This window comes from Ranitomeya imitator, chromosome 3 (assembly GCF_032444005.1).
Source record: "Ranitomeya imitator isolate aRanImi1 chromosome 3, aRanImi1.pri, whole genome shotgun sequence".
In the NCBI taxonomy this organism is placed as follows: Eukaryota; Metazoa; Chordata; class Amphibia; order Anura; family Dendrobatidae; genus Ranitomeya; species Ranitomeya imitator.
The window spans coordinates 29,770,687-29,787,202 of record NC_091284.1 but is presented as its reverse complement, the minus strand read 5'-3'; positions in this window follow the sequence as shown (position 1 = coordinate 29,787,202).

Below are 16,516 nucleotides of genomic sequence, written 5' to 3'. Positions count from 1 at the left end.
AGTATTGTAAGAGGCAATGAGCTTGGTGGTTACACAGTATTATAAGAGGCAATGAGCTTGGTGGTTACACAGTATTATAAGAGGTAATGAGCTTGGCAGTATCACAGTATTATAAGAGGCAATGAGCTTGGCGGTAACACAGTATTATAAGAGGCAATTAGCTTGGCGGTAACACAGTATTATAAGAGGCAATGAGCTTGGTGGTTACACAGTATTATAAGAGGCAATGAGCTTGGTGGTAATACAGTATTATAAGAGGAAATGAGCTTGGTGGTTATACAGTATTATAAGAGGCAAGGAGCTTGGCGGTAACACAGTATTATAAGATGTAATGAGCTTGGCAGTAACACAGTATTATAAGAGGCAATGAGCTTGGCGGTAGCACAGTATTACAAGAGGCAATGAGCTTGGCGGTTACACAGTATTATAAGAGGCAATGAGCTTGGTGGTTACACAGTATTATAAGAGGCAATGAGCTTAGTGGCTACATTGTATTACAAGAAGCATTGAGCTTGGTGGTTACATAGTATTAAAAGAGGTAATAAGCTTGGTGGTTACACAGTATTATAAGAGGTAATGAGCTTGGTGGTTACACAGTATTGTAAGAGGCAATGAGCTTGGTGGTTACACAGTATTGTAAGAGGCAATTAGCTTGGTGGTTACACAGTATTATAAGAGGTAATGAGCTTGGTGGTTACACAGTATTGTAAGAGGCAATGAGCTAGGTGGTTACACAGTATTATAAGAGGCAATGAGCTTGGTGGTTACACAGTATTATAATATGTAATGAGCTTGGCAGTATCACAATATTATAAGAGGCAATGAGCTTGGCGGTAACACAGTCTTATAAGAGGCAATGAGCTTGGTGGTTACACAGTATTATAAGAGGCAATGAGCTTGGTGGTTATACAGTATTATAAGAGGAAATGAGCTTGGTGGTTGCACAGTATTATAAGAGGCAAGGAGCTTGGCGGTAACACAGTATTATAAGATGTAATGAGCTTGGCAGTAACAGTATTATAAGAGGTAATGAGCTTGGCGGTAGCACAGTATTATAAGAGGCAATGAGCTTAGTGGCTACATTGTATTACAAGAAGCAATGAGCTTGGTGGTTACATAGTATTGAAAGAGGTAATAAGCTTGGCGGTAACACAGTATTATAAGAGGCAATGAGTTTGGCGGTAACACAGTATTATAAGAGGCAATGAGTTTGGTGGTTACACAGTATTATAAGAGGCAATGAGCTTGGAAGTTACACAGTATTATAAGAGGCAAGGAGCTTGGCGGTAACACAGTATTATAAGATGTAATGAGCTTGGCAGTAACACAGTATTATAAGAGGCAATGAGCTTGGCGGTAACACAGTATTATAAGAGGCAATGAGCTTGGTGGTAACACAGTATTATAAGAGGCAATGAGCTTGGCGGTAACACAGTATTATAAGATGTAATGAGCTTGGCAGTAACACAGTATTATAAGAGGCAATGAGCTTGGCGGTAACACAGTATTATAAGAGGCAATGAGCTTGGAGGTAACACAGTATTAAGTGGCAATGAGCTTGGTGGTAACACAGTATTGTAAGAGGCAATGAGCTTGGTGGTTACACAGTATTATAAGAGTTAATGAGCTTGGTGGTTACACAGTATTGTAAGAGGCAATGAGCTTGGTGGTTACACAGTATTATAAGAGGCAATGAGCTTGGTGGTTACACAGTATTATAAGAGGTAATGAGCTTGGCAGTACCACAGTATTATAAGAGGCAATGAGCTTGGCGGTAACACAGTATTATAAGAGGCAATTAGCTTGGCGGTAACACAGTCTTATAAGAGGCAATGAGCTTGGTGGTTACACAGTATTATAAGAGGCAATGAGCTTGGTGGTTATACAGTATTATAAGAGGAAATGAGCTTGGTGGTTACACAGTATTATAAGAGGCAAGGAGCTTGGCGGTAACACAGTATTATAAGATGTAATGAGCTTGGCAGTAACACAGTATTATAAGAGGCAATGAGCTTGGCGGTAGCACAGTATTACAAGAGGCAATGAGCTTGGCGGTTACACAGTATTATAAGAGGCAATGAGCTTTGTGGTTACACAGTATTATAAGAGTATAAGAGCCAATGAGCTTAGTGGCTACATTGTATTACAAGAAGCAATGAGCTTGGTGGTTACATAGTATTAAAAGAGGTAATAAGCTTGGTGGTTACACAGTATTATAAGAGGTAATGAGCTTGGTTTTTACACAGTATTATAAGAGGTAATGAGCTTGGTGGATACACAGTATTGTAAGAGGCAATGAGCTAGGTGGTTACACAGTATTATAAGAGGCAATGAGCTTGGTGGTTACACAGTATTATAATATGTAATGAGCTTGGCAGTATCACAATATTATAAGAGGCAATGAGCTTGGAGGTAACACAGTATTAAGAGGCAATGAGCTTGGTGGTTACACAGAATTGTAAGAGGCAATGAGCTTGGTGGTTACACAGTATTATAAGAGGTAATGAGCTTGGTGGTTACACAGTATTGTAAGAGGCAATGAGCTTGGTGGTTACACAGTATTATAAGAGGCAATGAGCTTGGTGGTTACACAGTATTATAAGAGGTAATGAGCTTGGCAGTATCACAGTATTATAAGAGGCAATGAGCTTGGCGGTAACACAGTATTATAAGAGGCAATTAGCTTGGCGGTAACACAGTATTATAAGAGGCAATGAGCTTGGTGGTTACACAGTATTATAAGAGGCAATGAGCTTGGTGGTAATACAGTATTATAAGAGGAAATGAGCTTGGTGGTTACACAGTATTATAAGAGGCAAGGAGCTTGGCGGTAACACAGTATTATAAGATGTAATGAGCTTGGCAGTAACACAGTATTATAAGAGGCAATGAGCTTGGCGGTAGCACAGTATTACAAGAGGCAATGAGCTTGGCGGTTACACAGTATTATAAGAGGCAATGAGCTTGGTGGTTACACAGTATTATAAGAGGCAATGAGCTTAGTGGCTACATTGTATTACAAGAAGCATTGAGCTTGGTGGTTACATAGTATTAAAAGAGGTAATAAGCTTGGTGGTTACACAGTATTATAAGAGGTAATGAGCTTGGTGGTTACACAGTATTGTAAGAGGCAATGAGCTTGGTGGTTACACAGTATTGTAAGAGGCAATTAGCTTGGTGGTTACATAGTATTATAAGAGGTAATGAGCTTGGTGGTTACACAGTATTGTAAGAGGCAATGAGCTAGGTGGTTACACAGTATTATAAGAGGCAATGAGCTTGGTGGTTACACAGTATTATAATACGTAATGAGCTTGGCAGTATCACAATATTATAAGAGGCAATGAGCTTGGCGGTAACACAGTCTTATAAGAGGCAATGAGCTTGGTGGTTACACAGTATTATAAGAGGCAATGAGCTTGGTGGTTATACAGTATTATAAGAGGAAATGAGCTTGGTGGTTGCACAGTATTATAAGAGGCAAGGAGCTTGGCGGTAACACAGTATTATAAGATGTAATGAGCTTGGCAGTAACACAGTATTATAAGAGGTAATGAGCTTGGCGGTAGCACAGTATTATAAGAGGCAATGAGCTTAGTGGCTACATTGTATTACAAGAAGCAATGAGCTTGGTGGTTACATAGTATTGAAAGAGGTAATAAGCTTGGCGGTAACACAGTATTATAAGAGGCAATGAGTTTGGCGGTAACACAGTATTATAAGAGGCAATGAGTTTGGTGGTTACACAGTATTATAAGAGGCAATGAGCTTGGTAGTTACACAGTATTATAAGAGGCAAGGAGCTTGGCGGTAACACAGTATTATAAGATGTAATGAGCTTGGCAGTAACACAGTATTATAAGAGGCAATGAGCTTGGCGGTAACACAGTATTATAAGAGGCAATGAGCTTGGTGGTAACACAGTATTATAAGAGGCAATGAGCTTGGCGGTAACACAGTATTATAAGATGTAATGAGCTTGGCAGTAACACAGTATTATAAGAGGCAATGAGCTTGGAGGTAACACAGTATTAAGTGGCAATGAGCTTGGTGGTAACACAGTATTGTAAGAGGCAATGAGCTTGGTGGTTACACAGTATTATAAGAGGTAATGAGCTTGGTGGTTACACAGTATTGTAAGAGGCAATGAGCTTGGTGGTTACACAGTATTATAAGAGGCAATGAGCTTGGTGGTTACACAGTATTATAAGAGGTAATGAGCTTGGCAGTACCACAGTATTATAAGAGGCAATGAGCTTGGCGGTAACACAGTATTATAAGAGGCAATTAGCTTGGCGGTAACACAGTCTTATAAGAGGCAATGAGCTTGGTGGTTACACAGTATTATAAGAGGCAATGAGCTTGGTGGTTATACAGTATTATAAGAGGAAATGAGCTTGGTGGTTACACAGTATTATAAGAGGCAAGGAGCTTGGCGGTAACACAGTATTATAAGATGTAATGAGCTTGGCAGTAACACAGTATTATAAGAGGCAATGAGCTTGGCGGTAGCACAGTATTACAAGAGGCAATGAGCTTGGCGGTTACACAGTATTATAAGAGGCAATGAGCTTTGTGGTTACACAGTATTATAAGAGTATAAGAGCCAATGAGCTTAGTGGCTACATTGTATTACAAGAAGCAATGAGCTTGGTGGTTACATAGTATTAAAAGAGGTAATAAGCTTGGTGGTTACACAGTATTATAAGAGGTAATGAGCTTGGTTTTTACACAGTATTATAAGAGGTAATGAGCTTGGTGGATACACAGTATTGTAAGAGGCAATGAGCTAGGTGGTTACACAGTATTATAAGAGGCAATGAGCTTGGTGGTTACACAGTATTATAATATGTAATGAGCTTGGCAGTATCACAATATTATAAGAGGCAATGAGCTTGGCGGTAACACAGTCTTATAAGAGGCAATGAGCTTGGTGGTTACACAGTATTATAAGAGGCAATGAGCTTGGGGGTTATACAGTATTATAAGAGGAAATGAGCTTGGTGGTTGCACAGTATTATAAGAGGCAAGGAGCTTGGCGGTAACACAGTATTATAAGATGTAATGAGCTTGGCAGTAACACAGTATTATAAGAGGCAATGAGCTTGGCGGTAACACAGTATTATAAGAGGCAATGAGCTTGGTGGTAACACAGTATTATAAGAGGCAATGAGCTTGGCGGTAACACAGTATTATAAGAGGCAATGAGCTTGGAGGTAACACAGTATTAAGTGGCAATGAGCTTGGTGGTAACACAGTATTGTAAGAGGCAATGAGCTTGGTGGTTACACAGTATTATAAGAGCCAAAGAGCTTGGTGGTTACACAGTATTGTAAGAGGCAATGAGCTTGGTGGTTACACAGTATTATAAGAGGTAATGAGCTTGGCGGTAGCACAGTATTATAAGAGGCAATGAGCTTAGTGGCTACATTGTATTACAAGAAGCAATGAGCTTGGTGGTTACATAGTATTAAAAGAGGTAATAAGCTTGGCGGTAACACAGTATTATAAGAGGCAATGAGTTTGGCGGTAACACAGTATTATAAGAGGCAATGAGTTTGGTGGTTACACAGTATTATAAGAGGCAATGAGCTTGGTAGTTACACAGTATTATAAGAGGCAAGGAGCTTGGCGGTAACACAGTATTATAAGATGTAATGAGCTTGGCAGTAACACAGTATTATAAGAGGCAATGAGCTTGGCGGTAACACAGTATTATAAGAGGCAATGAGCTTGGTGGTAACACAGTATTATAAGAGGCAATGAGCTTGGCGGTAACACAGTATTATAAGAGGCAATGAGCTTGGAGGTAACACAGTATTAAGTGGCAATGAGCTTGGTGGTAACACAGTATTGTAAGAGGCAATGAGCTTGGTGGTTACACAGTATTATAAGAGCCAAAGAGCTTGGTGGTTACACAGTATTGTAAGAGGCAATGAGCTTGGTGGTTACACAGTATTATAAGAGGCAATGAGCTTGGTGGTTACACAGTATTATAAGAGGTAATGAGCTTGGCAGTATCACAGTATTATAAAAGGCAATGAGCTTGGCGGTAACACAGTATTATAAGAGGCAATTAGCTTGGCGGTAACACAGTATTATAAGAGGCAATGAGCTTGGTGGTTAAACAGTATTATAAGAAGCAATGAGCTTGGTGGTTATACAGTATTATAAGAGGAAATGAGCTTGGTGGTTACACAGTATTATAAGAGGCAAGGAGCTTGGCGGTAACACAGTATTATAAGATGTAATGAGCTTGGCAGTAACACAGTATTATAAGAGGCAATGAGCTTGGCGGTAGCACAGTATTACAAGAGGCAATGAGCTTGGCGGTTACACAGTATTATAAGAGGCAATGAGCTTGGTGGTTACACAGTATTATAAGAGGCAATGAGCTTAGTGGCTACATTGTATTACAAGAAGCAATGAGCTTGGTGGTTACATAGTATTAAAAGAGGTAATAAGCTTGGTGGTTACACAGTATTATAAGAGATAATGAGCTTGGTGGTTACACAGTATTATAAGAGTAATGAGCTTGGTGGTTACACAGTATTGTAAGAGGCAATAAGCTAGGTGGTTACACAGTATTATAAGAGGCAATGAGCTTGGTGGTTACACAGTATTATAATATGTAATGAGCTTGGCAGTATCACAATATTATAAGAGGCAATGAGCTTGGCGGTAACACAGTCTTATAAGAGGCAATGAGCTTGGTGGTTACACAGTATTATAAGAGGCAATGAGCTTGGTGGTTATACAGTATTATAAGAGGAAATGAGCTTGGTGGTTGCACAGTATTATAAGAGGCAAGGAGCTTGGCGGTAACACAGTATTATAAGATGTAATGAGCTTGGCAGTAACACAGTATTATAAGAGGTAATGAGCTTGGCGGTAGCACAGTATTACAAGAGGCAATGAGCTTGGCGGTTACACAGTATTATAAGAGGCAATGAGCTTGGTGGTTACACAGTATTATAAGAGGCAATGAGCTTTGTGGTTACACAGTATTGTAAGAGGCAATGAGCTTGGTGGTTACACAGTATTATAAGAGGCAATGAGCTTGGCGGTAACACAGTATTATAAGAGGCAATTAGCTTGGCGGTAACACAGTATTATAAGAGGCAATGAGCTTGGTGGTTACACAGTATTATAAGAGGCAATGAGCTTGGTGGTTATACAGTATTATAAGAGGAAATGAGCTTGGTGGTTGCACAGTATTATAAGAGGCAAGGAGCTTGGCGGTAACACAGTATTATAAGATGTAATGAGCTTGGCAGTAACACAGTATTATAAGAGGCAATGAGCTTGGCGGTAGCACAGTATTACAAGAGGCAATGAGCTTGGCGGTTACACAGTATTATAAGAGGCAATGAGCTTGGTGGTTACACAGTATTATAAGAGGCAATGAGCTTAGTGGCTACATTGTATTACAAGAAGCAATGAGCTTGGTGGTTACACAGTATTATAATATGTAATGAGCTTGGCAGTATCACAATATTATAAGAGGCAATGAGCTTGGCGGTAACACAGTCTTATAAGAGGCAATGAGCTTGGTGGTTACACAGTATTATAAGAGGCAATGAGCTTGGTGGTTATACAGTATTATAAGAGGAAATGAGCTTGGTGGTTGCACAGTATTATAAGAGGCAAGTAGCTTGGCGGTAACACAGTATTATAAGATGTAATGAGCTTGGCAGTAACACAGTATTATAAGAGGTAATGAGCTTGGCGGTAGCACAGTATTACAAGAGGCAATGAGCTTGGCGGTTACACAGTATTATAAGAGGCAATGAGCTTGGTGGTTACACAGTATTATAAGAGGCAATGAGCTTTGTGGTTACACAGTATTGTAAGAGGCAATGAGCTTGGTGGTTACACAGTATTATAAGAGGCAATGAGCTTGGCGGTAACACAGTATTATAAGAGGCAATTAGCTTGGCGGTAACACAGTATTATAAGAGGCAATGAGCTTGGTGGTTACACAGTATTATAAGAGGCAATGAGCTTGGTGGTTATACAGTATTATAAGAGGAAATGAGCTTGGTGGTTGCACAGTATTATAAGAGGCAAGGAGCTTGGCAGTAACACAGTATTATAAGATGTAATGAGCTTGGCAGTAACACAGTATTATAAGAGGCAATGAGCTTGGCGGTAGCACAGTATTACAAGAGGCAATGAGCTTGGCGGTTACACAGTATTATAAGAGGCAATGAGCTTGGTGGTTACACAGTATTATAAGAGGCAATGAGCTTAGTGGCTACATTGTATTACAAGAAGCAATGAGCTTGGTGGTTACATAGTATTAAAAGAGGTAATAAGCTTGGTGGTTACACAGTATTATAAGAGGTAATGAGCTTGGTGGTTACACAGTATTATAAGAGGTAATGAGCTTGGTGGTTACACAGTATTGTAAGAGGCAATGAGCTAGGTGGTTACACAGTATTATAAGAGGCAATGAGCTTGGTGGTTACACAGTATTATAATATGTAATGAGCTTGGCAGTATCACAATATTATAAGAGGCAATGAGCTTGGCGGTAACACAGTCTTATAAGAGGCAATGAGCTTGGTGGTTACACAGTATTATAAGAGGCAATGAGCTTGGTGGTTATACAGTATTATAAGAGGAAATGAGCTTGGTGGTTGCACAGTATTATAAGAGGCAAGGAGCTTGGCGGTAACACAGTATTATAAGATGTAATGAGCTTGGCAGTAACATAGTATTATAAGAGGTAATGAGCTTGGCGGTAGCACAGTATTACAAGAGGCAATGAGCTTGTCGGTTACACAGTATTATAAGAGGCAATGAGCTTGGTGGTTACACAGTATTATAAGAGGCAATGAGCTTTGTGGTTACACAGTATTGTAAGAGGCAATGAGCTTGGTGGTTACACAGTATTATAAGAGGCAATGAGCTTGGAGGTAACACAGTATTATAAGCGCCAAAGAGCTTGGTGGTTACACAGTATTATAAGATGTAATGAGCTTGGCAGTATCACAGTATTATAAGAGGCAATGAGCTTGGCGGTAACACAGTATTATTAGAGGCAATGAGCTTGGTGGTTACACAGTATTATAAGAGGCAATGAGCTTGGTGGTTAGACAGTATTATAAGAGGCAAGGAGCTTGGCAGTTACACAGTACTACAAGAAGCAATGAGCTTGGCAGTTACACAGTATTATATTAAGCTACGAGCTTGGGAGTTACACATTATTACAAGAGGCAACAAACTTGGTGGTTAAAGTCTTAAACAAAGTAACAAATAAGAAAAAATCTCTGCCTCTTATGAGTTGCTATTCTTCTCCCATTTGACAAATGCTTTTCTTATACCCTTCATACTCTTCTGGCCTATGTCTCCCAGTTACTCATGGTCAGGTATAAATTTCATAGCCTGTTCAGGTGTGGCCTGCCTCTTCACACTAAGGCATTAATTCACATATGCCAAGCTCTTCCATTGCTTCCTTTTGGGCACTTAAGCCCTCTTCTTCACAGTCAGGGATAGGCCTTTATGTTCCCCTCCACTTTAGCGTGGGCTGATGTAGTTTGTTGTTATGAACTGGTGGTTTAGGAGCAACATGGGACGAGCTCTGAAGGAGGTGGTACCTGTACTGACCACAGTCCCTAAGCTCAACACAACACTAGAAGTAGCCGTGGGATGCTCCTGTCACTCCCCAGAACTGATCCTTAACATACAATCCTCTGTTTCCAAGCACAGACAGCCCCCTCATGCCCTCTCCTGCTCCCACTTGCTAACACTTTCTCTGCTCCTTCTCACTGCTGGTGATATCTCTCCAAATCCTGGTCCTCCTCACCATATTCCCACAGTCAGTTCTACCTGCCATCCACGCTCTAGCACAAACTTCCGTAACCTCTCTAACCTTATACCCATTCGCCCAGCCCCCGCCTCCCCAGTCCCACTAACAGGAGCTCTGTGGAACGCTCACTCTGTCTGCAACAAGCTCTCCTACATCCATGATCTCTTTGTTACTACCAAACTTTCCTTCCTCGCCATCACCGAAACCTGGCTCACCCCTTCTGACACAGTCTCCCCTGCTGCACTCTCTTACGGTGGCTTCCACCTTTCCCACACACCCCGCCCCAGCAGCAAACATGGCGGAGGAGTTGGTTTTCTCCCGTCAGATAACTGCTCCTTCACCCCAATCCCACTGCCACCCTGTGTTACCCTCCCTTCCTTTGAGGTGCACTCTATGCGCATCTACTCCCCCACCAACCTCCAACTGGCTGTCATTTACCGCCCCCAGGGCCAGCCACCACCTTCTTTGACCACTTCACCACCTGGCTACTTCATTTCCTTTCTGCGGACATTCCCACTATCATCATGGGTGACTTCAACATCCCCATTGACACTTCCCTCTCGGCTGCCACTAAACTTCTAACTCTCACTTCCTCCTTCGGCCTCACTCAATGGTCCTCTGCAGCCACTCACAAAGACGGTCAGTCCTCTGCAGCCACTCACAAAGACGGTCACACACTGGACCTCATCTTCACCCGCCTCTGCTCTCTATCTAACCTCTCTAACTCACCTCTTCCACTCTCTGACCACAACTTTCTCATATTCTCATCTCTCTCCACTCCATGTCTACAATCCCCACCCCACAAACTTTCACACCCTCGCAGAAATCTTAAACATCTTGACCTACATTCATTCTCTGAATCCCTCCTCCCCCTCACAGGCATAAGTTGCATACACAATGCGGATGACGCGGCTGCTCTATATAACACCACAATAGCTGCAGCTTTGGAATCTCTTGCCCCTCTCACACATACCAAAGCTCGCAAAATCAACAGACAGCCCTGGCACACCAGCCTGACCAAAGAACTGAGGCGAGCTTCGAGGGCTGCTGAGCGCAGATGGAAAAGATCCCACTCTAACGAGCACTTCATCGCATTCAAACAGTCCCTCACTACTTTCAAGACCACACTCGCCACAGCAAAACAAACCTACTTCTCATCTCTCATATCCTCCCTTTCTCACAACCCTAAACAGTTATTCAACACCTTCAATTCTCTCCTCCGTCCCCCAGCACCTCCTCCCTCCCCACTTATCTCCGCCTCATTTTTCAAGCAGAAGATTGATAGCATTAGAGACAGTTTTGGTCAACAACCCCCAGAGCCCTTCCTCCCGATTTCCCAGCCCTCCACCTCCAAAACCAACTTCTCCACCATTACAGAAGATCAACTCTCCACTCTACTCTCAAGATCGCATCTCACCACCTGTGCACTTGACCCACTCCCATCCCACCTCATCCCAAACCTCACCACAGTCTTCATCCCAACCCTAACCCATCTCTTCAACCTATCACTAACAACTGGTGTTTTCCCCTCAAGCTTTAAACATGCCTCCATCACACCTATCCTCAAAAAGCACTCTCTTGACCCATCCTCTGTATCTAGCTATCACCCTATATCACTTCTCCCCTATGCCTCGAAACTACTGGAACAACACATTTACCTTGAACTGTCCTCCCATCTCTCTTCTTGCTCCCTCTTTGACCGCCTACAATCTGGCTTCCGGTCACACCATTCCACCGAAACTGCCCTAATTAAAGTCACCAATGACCTCTTAACCGCCAAGAGCAAGCGACACTACTCTGTCCTCCTCCTCCTCGACCTGTCGGCTGCCTTTGACACAGTGGACCATTCCCTATTATTACAAACCCTCTCATACCTTGGCATCACAAACTTGGCCCTATCCTGGATCTCATCATACCTAACAGACCAGACATTCAGCGTCTCCCGCTCACAAACCACCTCCTCACCTCGCCCTCTATCTGTCGGAGTCCCACAAGGTTCAGTCCTTGGGCCCTTGCTCTTCTCCATTTACACCTTTGGCCTGGGACAGCTCATAGAATCTCATGGCTTTCAGTATCACCTCTATGCTGACGACACACAGATCTACATCTCTGGACCAGATATCACCTCCCTTCTAACCAGAATCCTTCTTCTCCGCTAGATTTCTGAAACTTAACATGGACAAAACAGAATTCATCATCTTTCCCCCATCTCACGCGACCCCCCCAACGAACCTATCCATTACAGTAAATGGCTGCCCACTCTCCCCAGTCCCACAAGCTCGCTGCCTCGGGGTAATCCTTGACGCTGATCTCTCCTTCAAACCACATATCCAAGCCCTTTCCACTTCCTGCCGCTTTCAACTCAAAAATATTTCACGAATCCGTTCATTCCTCAACCATGAATCTGCAAAAACCCTAGTCCATGCCCTCATCATCTCTCGCCTTGACTACTGCAACCTCCTGCTCTGTGGCCTCCCCTCTAACACTCTCGCACCCCTCCAATCTATTCTAAACTCTGCTGCCCGACTAATCCACCTGTCCCCCCGCTATTCCCCGGCCTCTCCCCTCTGTCAATCCCTTCACTGGCTCCCCATTGCCCAGAGACTCCACTACAAAACCCTAACCATGACGTACAAAGCCATCCACAACCTGTCTCCTCCATACATCTGTGACCTCATCTCCCGGTACTTACCTACCCGCAACCTCCGATCCTCACAAGATCTCCTACTCTACTCCCCTCTTATCTCCTCTTCCCACAATCGTATACAAGATTTCTCTCGCGTGTAACCCCTACTCTGGAACCCTCTACCACAACACATCAGACTCTCGCCTACCATCGAAACCTTCAAAAAGAACCTGAAGACCCACCTCTTCAGACAAGCTTACAACCTGCAGTAACAACCGATCGTCCAAACCGCTGCATGACCATCTCTACCCTCACCTACTGTATCCTCACCCATCCCTTGTAGATTGTGAGCCTTCGCGGGCAGGGTCCTCATTCCTCCTGTACCAGTTACGACTTGTATTGTTTAAGATTATTGTACTTGTTTTTATTATGTATACCCCTCCTCACATGTAAAGCGCCATGGAATAAATGGCGCTATAACAATAAATAATAATAATAATAATAATAATTATATGACCGCCCACTCTCAGTGTCGGACTGGAGAATCCGCACGTCATGCAGTGCGCATGCTGTAAGGATTCACAAGTCTGTAGCCACATCAAGTGCCTGCAGACTTTGATCTAAAACCCTTTAATTATGTCTTCCACAAACACCATTCTTATTCAGTATTTTTGAGATGGTGTATACATGAATAGAGGTTTTGCATTATGTAGAATCTTCAGTAGAGTTTTTCCTGTTACAAGGCTCCTTTTTTCTACCTCTCTTAGGATTGTGGTCTTGGAATAATCCTAACAGGACAACCACTTCTTGGGAGAAAAGCAACAGTCCTATTGTTTTCCATTTGTAGGCAGTTTCTCTTACAATGGATTGATGTCCACCCAGTTCTTTACGAATACCTTTCTGTAACCTTGCCGCCCTGCTCCTTGCATCCCTATTTCACATCTTCTGAAAGTTATTTGCAAGTTATCCAATTGTTTGGGAGAAAAACAGATTTGTCAGTAACCAAGGCTTTGTGTATCTTGCAACATATTTGAAGTCTAGTGCCTAGGGTGGCAGAATGCAGAAGCGGCGCCAGCCTGTTGTTGGAATTTTTTTTAACAGCTTCCACCTCTGCCCCCCATAAAAATCATCATTTTTTCTGGTGAAGAAAAAAAGGTTTGTTCTCAGACTACAAAAAGAGAGAAGGAAGGAGGTAACGTGCAGCACCACTATCACAGAGTGCAGTTGTAAGGGGTTTCAGAGACTTGTATATGCCCCCACCCCTTTAAGCACATCCCGATTGAAGCTGGTACTAAATGATGTATGTTCAATGTGTGTTGTGTTTTGTAACACTATTATGTTCTTCATGCTACCATCTGCATATTGTAAATAGGGAAAGTGGAGTACGTTGGCTAGGACACTAGATGGGGACACCTTAGCACAAAATAGTGCACATGTGTAGTGGGATAGGAATACAAGATTAGTATAGTAAATAGTTAACATAGGAGGGGTCAGCTGTGTTTAAGATGGGAGCATTTTCTGAAAGTGTCTAGAAAAGCCAGGGACCTGAACAGCTCAGGAGGGGCCAGAGAGCCCAGACAGTCCCGGAGGGCCTTAGGCCTGGGGCAACATAGTGGGCCCCACAACGTTTAAGGCAAGGAACCCAGCCATCCAGCGTCCAGTGGGGCAGAAGTACAGCCTAGCCGAAGGCTACAGTGAAGGTGCAGGCAGCACAGGGGTGCAGGTGGCTCATCATGTTGCAGCTCACCGCCTGGGCTGATGCCATCAGACCCGGTGCAAAACAGACGAGGGAACCCCTAGGTGCAGTGAGTCTGAACAGGGAGGATGCTGCGTTACCGCAAGAGGCGGTAGGACCCGGGCACATACTGAAGGCCATAGGAAGAAGTGCAGGGAAAATGGAGAATGAGGACTGTTTGGAACCCTATGCTGATGTATTTAATTAGGATGTGCTGCAAAGAGAAGAAAGTAAAGTTATCTGTTTACAGTTGAATGTGGACTCTGTTTCTTTTTGTGCAATAACACCAGCAGCAGAGCTCCAACCACTCAGATGGGACCCTGACGGTGCAGATGATGTGGTTGAAGGTATGCAAAAGAGGGGACACTGTTCTCATGTGGCATTTAAGCACATACTCTCAGCCACGACTACGGCCCTGGCTCTTCCTCACACAGTCATAGGAAAGTCAAGATTTTGCAGAAACTGAGAGCAAAAAATGGCAGATAGACAAGATAGACTAGGCACTTACCACTTCCATTTTGTACTGTGACCAGGATTTGTGATCTTGCAATAAGTGAACTTATGTGAGTGACGAGGGGATTTTGGCTGATGACTAGTAAACTAGGATCAGAGATATGAATGTCGGCCAGCTAAAACGCAGATGCAAATGCCGCTTTCCACAGAATGGTGCTGCCAGTCCGCCTACTAGAGATTAGTGTAGCATCTGCCATCTTCTTAGTGCACATGTGACAAATCTGCACTGGGCTTCAAAGATGTAAAATGTAATTATACTGTCATGGCAGTAACTTGCGTGCCTCCTTAGCTCCCCTCTATGGTATGTGCGATTTTTCCCCATGTCAAGTCAGCCCTCTGAGTTTGCTTCTTGCAGCACTGCTGCATATGCCATTCATATTGTCTTAGGGGGTGTGTCCGGTCTCTGCAGGAATGTTACCCTGCTGGGTCCTGCAGAGATTAGCATTCCCGACCTATCCTGTGCTAGCAGGGCCTTTTCTCCTCCTGCCACTCCCGCCATTTTTGATTTCGTACCCTGTTGGTTCACATTTATGTTTTCCTCAATATTCCACTTCCTGTTACCAACCCGACTAGTTTTCCTGTCCTAAATGACCTCTCCGCTCCTGACATCGACTACGTTTACTGATCCTTTGCTGCCTGCCTCGACCTTGAACATCTCGACTACACCTGTCAGGACTCTGTTTTTGGGAATCCTGGGGGTTCCTTCCCTGTCCCTAACACTAGGAGTGTTGTGATTACTTCTAATGGTGAAAATGTCTGGGCCACGTATCTTGCTGAACTCCTGAATCTGCCCTCAGTCTCTTCCCTCCCTCCACCCAGGGAAGTAGGGAGTATTAGAGTTTAGCAGTACAGCAACCAGACTAACAAGGGAATATGTACAGGGATAGACGAAAATACCATTCATACAAATATACTCACATAAATAACAGAGGAAAACACCGGGGAGTAGAAGATGGGGAATAACCAAAGTAGGAGGAGAGGATTAGCACACACCCAAAACCTAGCAACAGTCTCAGATAAATCCACCAAACATCTCCTCACACCGACAACTCCTGGACCATGCAGCATGAAGCTAACTCTGGCAATGCTTGCTAACAGTAAACAGCTGAGAGCCTTAATGCAGGAGCTCTCAACTAAGCAGATTAACCCTGGCACTGCTAGAAGAAACCTGCATCGTTTAGTATGAAGGAGATGTGCTTCTATTCAGAGTAGGAGAAATCAGATGGCGCAGTCTCCTGTCACGGCAACTCCGTGACAACACCTCTGTTTTGCTCTTCTGTACCTCTTTCTGTGCCTCTGACCTTCCAGTCAGTTGCTGTAGACCTGGGGATTGCCTTAGAGTGGTACCTGGTGACAACCGGTGGCCAAGTCTATCCTCACCATCAGAGCGAGGCTCTTGCGAATACCTGATGGTCACTTAGTTTCGCCCCTCCTGGGTAAGCCCGGACTGTGGTACACGTCGACCAGTGTTACATTTACAATAAGGTTGGATCAATTACTAAATCTATTCTCTAGTCTTGGCTGTGTTACTGTATGTAATAAACATGGTCAAGTTCACACCTGAATTTGCCAGTATGAAATCCAATGCAAATTTACAGTATGACCCAAGAATTTCTGCCACTGATGAGAAAAATTTCCTGCATTTCCCAAAGAACTTATAACAAATGATGATCAATTCTAATAGAGTTGATATTTTGCATTATTATATTAACACAGACCAACTGGTTGCGAGTGGTTTTATAATGGGGGGTGTATTTAGGCTTACTGTCTAGGGAAGCAGGACACAAAGTTTTGTCAGTGACAGAAACAAGTCTCATAATGAGTTATC